We start from the raw sequence: 9,860 nt of genomic DNA, 5'->3' as shown, positions 1-9,860 counted from the left end.
AAGAACCCAGGAACCTGAGCGCCCCACTCTGGCCACTTCAGGGTCCAAGGGGCCATTTATGTTAAGGAGGCTCTCTTTGTCCCTCCACTTTTGCTCTGGCCTTTACCAGACCACAGCTTCCCTTCAGGGTTTCCTAGAGTGCAGGACCCTCATGTGCCTCTGTCATGTTTTCTAAAGATTAGGCCTCCTGGAAAGGAATTCTTCCTTCTCTGTCTCTCTTAAGGTCTTGAAGAGAAGTTTTGGTCCCCAGTAGCCTCTGAGCAAAAGGTACATGCCACCTTACAGCAGCTCTCTGTATTGACAAGTCAAGAGGTTCCCCATCTGGTGGATAAACAGCCAAAAAAATTGCCACCAAAAACCAGTTACACTGAATGGAGAATGATCACACTTTTTTTCCTGTCAAAAAGCAATTCTAATTTGATTGATTGATTTGGCAATGAAGGCTGTTTTTACCCTGAGGTGATATAGAAGGTATTTTTCATAAGTTTGATGAGCTCAGTCTGCATCTATTTAAACTTTTTTTAATGTTTATTTATTTTTGAGAGAGAGAGACTGAGACAGAGATAGAGCACAAGTAGGGGAGGGGCAGAGAAAGAGGGAGACACAGAATCCGAAGCAGGCTCCAGGCTCTGAACTGTCAGCACAGAGCCCAACCAGGGCTTGAACTCACAAACTATGGGATCATGACCTGAGCTGAAGTCGGATGCTTAACGACAAACTGAGCCACCCAGGCGCCCCAGTCTGCAACTATTTAAAGCACATAACATATGTGGGAATGTTCAACCTTCACAGCTGTGAAATTGATGATACAAATTCATACGTCAGTGTTTTCAAAAATATGCAAGAGGGCACATGATTGTTCACAATTATTTTAGGGGGTTTATGAGCGAAGTCTCAGGGCCCCTGGACCTTCAAGCTCTCTCCAAAGGAATCAATGTTGAGAAGTTTGTACACACTGCTGAGTTGAGATTCCAGGTTTGCCCTGCAGGGAGCAGCATTGGTAAAATGTTATGAGGCTGTAAAAAAAAAAAAAAATTTTTTTTTTTTCCTAACTAACTGCTGTTTCTAGGCAAACTTTCCTCTTTTGCCTTCAGGTAATTTTAATTAGAGTAAGAATGAGCGTCAGTGTTTGTGGCCTTGAGGAGAGTAGCTGTTTGACCAGAACGGAAATACAAAAGGCCTATGTATCAAATACCTGTTTCTAGGGCTGACACAGTGTTCTTTTTGCTTTTCATTTTTTACTAATTTTTTTCCCCCAGCGTCTAATAGTTCCCAACACCAAATGGGTGCTCAAAAAGTGTCTGATGGAAGAACAGTTACACTAGTTCCAGCTCCAGGGAAGTTTTTGGTTGAACACACAGGATAATTGCAGGTCTAGAAGACAGTGGCAGGGCTCACCTGGTCCCTAAAACCCACCTTGCTCAGACTGCTTGAGTCCAACACTCCTCAGGGCGGGCACCATCTATGATTTAAAAGGACTTTGCACTGGGTGGCTCAAAATGAGACTACAGCTGTTTATAGTTCTCTCGGTGACTCCAGGAAATTATTTTCTGATGCATTCCTCTAAGAAAATCATGTCATTTCCTTATTGCCGGTTAATTTTGGCCAGGCCTTGAATAAATGGCCGAAATTTTAAATTTAAAGCACAGGTAAAGCGCGTAGACAAATAATCCATGATTCACCTTGTACATTGCTGTGTCAGCATTTGAAAGCTTCTTTCAAAGATGAGACAGGGAAGGGAGATCAGGTTGAAAGAAAAAGCATGACTTAATGAGCTGTGACTCTGAGGTTCTCAGTTCCTCTTTCCAACAACACACCCACTCCCTGCGGTGATCTTCTCCTTCCCGCCCCTTCCTCTTTCTCTGGAGGTAAAAACTGCCTTAAGGCAAGTTTTAATATGTGGTTGTTTGTTGCTTCCACTAGGGCATTGGAATATTTGTTTAACTGCAATTGAAATAAAAGGTTATGCTCCTAAAGAAGGAATTCCAGTATCAGGGAGAGGAGACTGAGGCAATTTTTCCACACGGCGGGCTCTGCAGCTGTTGCTGAAACCACCCCCTTCACTCCCCTGTGACCCCCCCCCCCACCCCTCCTCTCACGGCAGGTGTAAAAGGAGCCCTTCTTGCAGCTGCCCTTCACCACCATGGTATCTGCAGAGTGTTAATTACAAGGGACCTAGTGCTTTCAAGGGATTGAAAGTTACAAATAAAATATACAATAAAAACCACAGATTACTTTCTACTACCAACCAGTCGCCTTGTTTTTTCTAAAACAGGAGCCTATCAAAGTACCTGTGTACATATGCATATGTATATATGTACATATGTGTATATACTATGTAAGCATACAGTTAACTGCAAAAGTATAAAGCTTACTATATCAGGAACTGTATAACCTGCCAGAAAGGATCTATCATCACCACCACCAAAGGCAAAGAGTTATTGATTAAACCCTCATATTCACATGACATTTCCCTGAGCAAACAAAACAGCTGGCAGCTCTTGCTGAGTTTACCATGTGTGGTAACACCAGCGTGAGCCCTTCCATAGAGGGAAAAGGCAGACTGAGAAATGAACAGTAGGGCCAGGCAGCTGACTAAATCAATGAAGACATGCTCACTCTGTGGTTGAATCTACAGGATGCGAGTGTCCACACTGCATGACATCACGGACTTAGCTCTGCCCTTTCTCTTCACATCCTCAGGGACATAGACCAGTTGTGATCCTGACCCACCGGCAAGCTGGCTTATTCAGGCATTGGCTTATTCCAAACTAAACCCTTGGCTTCCTATTTCTAGATGCTAACACCAGGACTCTGGTAGCAAGGTGCAATGGGCTGAATACTTGTGTGCCCCTCCTCCATTCATTTGTTGAAATTCTAACCCTTGGTGCGATAGTATTAGAAGGTGGGGCCTTTGGGAGATGTCATTTTTCTTATATGGTTGTGATGGTGAAGCCCTCATGAACCAGATTCATGCCCTTATGAAAGAGACCCCAGTAAAGCTCATTGTCCCTCTGCCAGTGAGAAGAGGGCCATCTGTGAGCTAAGAAGCAGGCTCTCACCAGACATTATACCTGTAGCATCTTGCTCTTGGACTTGCCAGCCTCCAGAACTGTGAGAAATAAATGTTTGAGTGTTTAAGACACTCAGTCTCTGATATTTTTGTTATAGCAGCCCGAATGGTCTAAGACACAGATAAAGGCAGTGTTCAGGGTCCCAGAAACTAATGCTGTCAGTCGGATACTGAAGAAAGTGACCACAAAACTGGTGAAATGCAAGTTTACAAAAAAAGTTGTTTCCAGTTTACTGTTGACTGGAAACCTCAGCCTTGGCCCACCTTAAAATGGAAGCATTGCCTGAGTGTTCTGTAAGTCAGGAGGGTGAGAGGGAGGAGAGTCAGAAAGGGCCACCATCTGTGTTCAGTTTCTTACTTGCTTTGCTTCACCCCCTATAAACAGAGGGTTAGTTCCAGAAATACCAGAGGGATGGCATTTAAGGTTTCAGGAGGAAACTCTGAAGGTTAAAACCCACATCCTATGCCTCAGCATCTGCCAGGGACTGCCCAGAATAACCTGTGTCCATAGGAAGGGGCACCACCTGCCCCCCGAGACAAGGGGTCTCCAGGTACTTTCTCCATGGGTCAGACTCAAGGAGGTTTGGTGACCCTTGGGTGTGATACTGGTTTTGAAGGTGTAGGGATGAGAAATTAGTTGAAGAAGAAAAATGTCACCCCCATATACCCTCTCCCCAGAGGAATTAAAACCTAAGAAGGGGCTCTAAAGAATACAAGTGTCAGAGATGATAAGACACAGACCTTGAGCTTAGCATTTGATTCTTGCTTTGTTTTGTTTTGTTTTATTTTGTTTTGTTTTGTTTTTTTGGTTGTCTATGGTTTCCTCAGACCAGACTCTCAAAGGGAGACTGAAATTCACATGAATTCTTAAAATAAAACCAATTTAATTCTATCATATTTAGAAAAATTAGTGTATGTCTTACAATATTCTCAGAAGGACACAGGGAAGGCTCTTTCTTACCCCCCAAATAATAAAGTGATTGAATTCACCAAAGACCAGGAATCTCTTTCTCTCCCCCTCACTATCTCACTGTATATGTATATATATCTATATATGTATATCTATATATCTATATATATATGTCTATGTAGATATATCTATATATATATACGTATATATAGATATATATCTGAAGATAAAGGATGTTAATGAGCAGTGAGCAGCACCTTCAGTTACTCCTATGGGGCATTTTGCGTCATTATCTCCCCTAAACCTAAACCTCACAGAAAATCATGTGAGGAAACCAAAGCTTAGAGAGGTTGTGAGTTTCCCAAAGTAATAAGATCAGGCGAGATCAAACCTAGATCTGTTGAGCCAGAAGCCCCTGGCTTTAACTGACTCTGCTACACCAGTTCCCTGGACTCATTAAATGTTTGTTGAGCAAAATAAAATCCCGTAGAGAGCTTCAAAAAGAGGAAAAGGACGTTGCATCCCGCTGCTGTCAGCCTCTGTAAATGAAGATTACTGGTAAATACACTATCTGTGGTATAGTTAACATATTATTTCCATCTGTGTCTTTGAGGGAAGAAGGGAAGGAGGCAGGAGAGGGGAGAGGGGAGAAGGACAGGCCCTAAAACAGCTTGAGCTCTCGGACGTATGTGCAGTTTTCTTTCCCACTAGGTAAATGGACAACGTGTTTTTTGGGAGAAAAGTCAAGCCATTCCCCCATGACATATCTCTTCCCCTTAGAACAGCTGTTTCTTTCAGAGGGAGAAGAGTTATCCCTGCAGGCAGGGTTAAGCACCTGGCCTCACAAAGGATTAGGAAATCAGAGATGTAATCTTCCTCATTGTGAAGACCCTTGGCAGGGCAGGTGCATGAAGCAGTTCCCTGGTTTGCAAACTTGAAGAATTTGAGTGCTGGCCAGAATACTGCTGAGGAGCTTCCTCTTTCCTGATGGCGTGGCTGAGTGCCCTTACTCCGGGGATTCTGGCAGCCTGGTTTCCTGGCCAGATGTTTCTCATCCACACCTGTAGACCTTAGGAAACCAAGGGTGACCTCAGTAGGCATGGCGTTGATTTCCTTCCCACCACTGCCCTTGAGATGTGGTAACTGAATGAACATCCACACCAGGACCATCCACTCAAACAAGCAGATCAGGGAGGGAAACTTCCTCACTTTAGTCAGCAAGTCAGCTGTTGGGTTACCTCCTGTCACATCTGGTCAGAGGACAGGGTCATCCATTCAGTGGATCAGGCTGTGTTCTCACAGCATGGTGTGGTTGGGCTTATATCTCATGGCTCACCCAGAAGTATGGATTTGATTCTTAAGCGATAACCCCAGAGCCTGTGCGAGACCAAGGAAGCCACCCATTTAGGGTCATTGGACATTGGATTAAGCCAGACCATTGAAGAGCTGCCTTTGTGCACTACATATTATCCTGGCCTCTCTTAAAAGCTATTTCATATACTGCCACTTTTTGTATCAAGGGATGTTATATCAGCCACATGACAATTTCTGTGATAACCACCGTACAGATGCTTTTGAGGATGTGGCCAAATGCACCTGACAGCACTGATTCTCCTTCTCAACCTCATAGGAGAAATGTTTCTCAGTTTAAAGAACCAGAAAAATGTATATTTCTCCTAAGTGTTAACATGTGATTCTCCTCAGCATTGTGAATCTTGTAGCTTGTAGAATTCCCCTCTTTGCTTTGGATGCTGGGAAACTCAAAGACATATTTTGCCTATTCCCAACAACTTGTACAGCACCTTGTAGCATACATTTTCTGTACATGCTTTGCACTTGTGTTCATCTTATTTCCCTACCCTTGTTTTCCTTTTGCCCTAACTGCTTCATCTCTAAGTTGTTGCTTATCACATGAGATGTATTCTAAAGGTTTCCTATATTAGAGCAGATAACTGCAGTAAAAAAAAAAAAAAGACTCTAAATGACTGCAGTGACTGCAGTGAAAAAGGTTGACTTCCGCTTACCTGAAGTCTAATGTGGATGTTACTTGATGATTCCCTGCCAAGTGAGGGACACAGGAATATACGTTCTTTAGCTTTGCTGTCTTTAGCATGTAGCCCTGCAGTGACTGCCAGAGGTAGAAAGATGGGAAGCACGTCAGGCCCTTCACTCCTTCAGCCTGGAAATGACACACACCATTACCTCTAACATTCCATTGGCCAGAATTAGTCACTCAGACATAAAGCACTGGGAAATATTGTTCCCAATTGGGCAGCCACTTCCCCAAAACAACAGTAGATGGGAGGGAACACAAATCCTTGGTGGTCAGCTACTGTTTCTGCCACACTCTCTAAATTCCCTCTGGAAACAACAAAATTAAACAAACTCAATAGACTTTAGAGAAAAAGGAAATCTCTCTTCTTGCCAAAGAACAGGATTATCGATTAAGAAATGACCAAAACTGGGAAGATCTATGGTGGGACTGACTCTGTGCTGGGTATTAGAGGTGGCACAAAGCATGAGTTATAGTTCTTGCCTTCAAGTTGATTATAGGGTTTCACACACACCTTCCACACTTCTGCTTCCATGGTTGGAGATGTGGCAGTTCTCAAAACCAGTCTGTAGTGGAGACATCATTCTATAAGGTCTCTCCCCTGCCCTCACTGAACTCTGTAAAGAAAAGGGTCAGATGCAGCAAGGAGCTGGCTCTGCCTGTGGAATAAAAGCAAGCCCTTCGGTAGCCACCTTTGAGGTGGCCAGTGGAAAGTAAGGAGGCAGGGAGTCTTCATTTCATTTCTAGTCTTCACTCTGAGATGACCTTGGTTAAGGGTTTAATTTCCTCCTGCCTGGATTCCTAGTTTGCAAATTGGAGGTAATGATATTTGCCTACCTTGCCTTCAGGATTAATTAGTGGTTGTGTTGCACTTTGAGCCTGCAGATGAAAGGCTTTTATGTGATCATAGTACATCATCATCATCACCATCATCATCATCATCATGACCATTGTCATCATCGCCATCATTACCTTGTGTCCTAAAGATAAAATGATGGACTTCCCACTCAAAGTTTCCAAGACACTTGACCTTTCTAACTTTTCTAACCTCTTCTTCTATGCTTTTTAAAGGATTAATCCACTTTCCTCTTCTTCTTGGCCATGTTGCCAAGGACTGAGAAAGTGGGAGCTAATCATACCTTCTTAGAGACCCATGTTTCACACACTCTAACGTGACAGTGCCTTTCTCCCAACAATCAAGCCTAGACATTTCAACTATACTCCAAATCCAGAATATAAGAGATCCATCAGAAACAGAAGGAAGGGAAAATTTTTAAGGAAACTGTTTTAAAAATCTCAGAACTCCTTAAAAAGTAATTTTTCCTCCCAGAACGTCTCACTAAGTAAATTGACCTTTTCTCCTTGCTAGATTACATTATAAAGAAGAGAGCTATTTCCTTTCAAGTCAGTACTCTGGGCTGATCCCATATCCTCTAGAGCTTCTCAGTCTCTAAACTCAACAGCAGTTCAAATTCTGACTCAAAAACTGGAACCTTTTCCTGGGGAGATTGGAGGACTTTTGGTGACATTCTGCTTTTGAAAGTGGGGGTAGGACCAGAAGTAGTGTGGGCTGTGAAGTGATAAAAGCAGAACCAAGCAGGTACGTTCAGTTTCCCTGCTATGTAGATTTAGTGTTCTGGATCTAAGATCAAGGATGGTGAAATCAAGTGGGGACTTTACTAAGCACTTCTAGTCCCCAGGACGAGTTTAGCTGAAGTCTTGTTACTTGTGGGAAACCATTAAAATCAAATTGTTTCCCAAGCTGGTGGAAGCCTCTTCACTTTTTGATGCAGGTGCCACTTCATTTCACATTAGTGTTGAAATGTGAAAGCTGGTCAGGATTGGAGGAGCTGGAATGACTCAGTTACTCCTATGATCCCAGCCCCAACTTGTCTTCAGCGAACAATGGCAAGTTGCACAAGGGGATTGAGGTTTTGATTTCGAGTTTGTGACTCACATGCTTTGTCGGGCAATAATGATAATAACCAACATGTTTACAGCTTTTCCTGTGTGCTAAATATTGTTCCAGTCCCTTTCTATGATATAAGTCATTAATTCTCAACGGACCTTAAGGAAGCAATTTCTTTTATAACCTCCACTATAGAGACAAGGAAACTGTGACAGGAAAGGTTTAAATGTCTTATGCAAGGTATCATGGCCAGTCAGAGGCAAAGGTAGGATTTGAACGCATCACTGTAAAGAAACAAATCTCAGGAGGGCAGAGAGTTTTGTCTCTTTAGTCCTCTGATATGTCCCAAGAGCCTAGAATTATTCTTGGCATAAAATAGAGTTCTATAAAACAATATTAGGTGTTTCAGAAAGAAAAGGCAGACTAAGTGGAAAGGATGAGTTTATCAAGGAAATAATACAAGAATATTTTCCAGAACTGAAATATCTCCAGATACAGAAAAATGAAAGAGAAATGGCTCAGCAAGACATGCCATTGTAGAGGTTCAGAATACCAGCAATAAGGAAAAGATCTTGAAAGTTTACAGAGAGAACTAAGAAAGAATGGCCTTGGATTTCTCAACAACACCAGAAGCTGGAAGATAATGGTAAAATGTCTTCGGAATTCTCAGGGAAACTTTTTCCAACCTAGAATTCTGTGTCTTGCTAAACTATCAATCAAATATGGAGGTGAATAAAGTCATTTTCAGGCACCCAAGGCTTTAAGATTTCCCTCCACCAATTCTTTCTCAGGAAGTTCCTGAAGGATATGCTCTAAGTAAGAGATTAAACCATGAAACAGGAAGACACAGGGGCTCCGACACAGAGTGTGGGCAGAGGGGAGTACAGGGTGGTAGTGAAGGGAGGTGTGGCATCACAGATCAGCAGCAGACCCAGTCAGCAACCAGTCCAGATTGGAGCAAGAGGACAGAGAGGTCTCCACTCAAAAAGAAAAAAAAAATGTGTACATATTGTCATAATAATGTAAACACCAAATATTGGTTTAACCCCAATTTAAGAAATGTCCATGTTGGAAGGTAGAGAGTGGAGGGGAAGATGGAAGAGAACTATAGTCTCTTGTTCTAGAATAAAAAGTCAACAGACGATGCTTACAATTAAAAAAATTAATAAATTGCGATATAAAGCATATGGTGAGAATATGGAGGTAAATGCCTGGAAAAAAAAGAATCAGGAGTTTCCCATAGGGAGAAGGCCTCAGGGTGGGGATTGGGAGCAGAAATCTGCTGGTCCTTATTAGAAACCTCATGTGCTACTTGCCTTTTGAAGCTAGCACATATATAATTTTGCATAAATACAAACTCAGAGTAACAAGGGAAGAAGGGGAAGGAGGAAGGAGGGGGGGTGATAGTAACCCTGGAGGCATGCAAGTAGGTCCTTGTGGGGCTGCCTGTCTGCTGTGTTGGGGACGTCAAGGCCATGGGCAGGTGGCCCATCCCAAATCCCTCTCTTTGCCAACAAGACACAGAGCCCAGGCTGTGTCTGGGGTAGCTGAGTAAGGTCATTTTGGTGCATCAGCAATATCATTTTCGGTCTCCGTTTCTGTGCTCTCTGCATCTCTCTGGCTTTGAATCCTTGCAGGTTTGGAAAATGCTTTAAATCATACCTTAGCACCAGGGGCAGATCCAGATTTTATGGGACCGAAAACTTAAATGATTTGGGGGACCTTTTCTAAGAAAAACAGTGCAAAAGGATGCATCCAAAATTAGGTATGAAAGTGAATATTTATTTAGAATGAGAAAATGTATCATAATAAATTACAAAATTTTAAAAGCTGTTAAATACCAAAATTCTAAAAATCCAGAGAAGCGACAAAATGTTTTACTAATTAACTACCTGAAGCATCTCTATGCTTTTTT

At 42.5% G+C, this 9,860-nt stretch overlaps 1 long non-coding RNA gene across 2 annotated transcripts; it reads right to left on the bottom strand.

Annotated features, from left to right (window-relative positions):
- Positions 1 to 589: 589 nt before the first annotated feature.
- LOC132682096 (uncharacterized) lies at positions 590 to 8,704 on the bottom strand. 2 transcript variants are annotated; one of them, XR_013550286.2, is made up of 3 exons: positions 6,551 to 8,704; positions 6,008 to 6,162; positions 590 to 982 (listed from the first exon to the last, which is right to left on the bottom strand). It is a non-coding gene; the product is annotated as an uncharacterized LOC132682096 (long non-coding RNA). The 2 variants fall into 2 exon arrangements; XR_009611464.2 differs by lacking the exon at positions 590 to 982 and adding an exon at positions 4,835 to 5,052 and having other exon boundaries at positions 6,551 to 7,340.
- Between the last annotated feature and the right edge of the window lie 1,156 nt (positions 8,705 to 9,860).

This window comes from Panthera onca, chromosome A1, assembly GCF_046562875.1.
Source record: "Panthera onca isolate mPanOnc1 chromosome A1, mPanOnc1 haplotype 2, whole genome shotgun sequence".
In the NCBI taxonomy this organism is placed as follows: domain Eukaryota; kingdom Metazoa; phylum Chordata; class Mammalia; order Carnivora; family Felidae; genus Panthera; species Panthera onca.
This window is presented reverse-complemented; position numbering and strand designations above follow the sequence as displayed.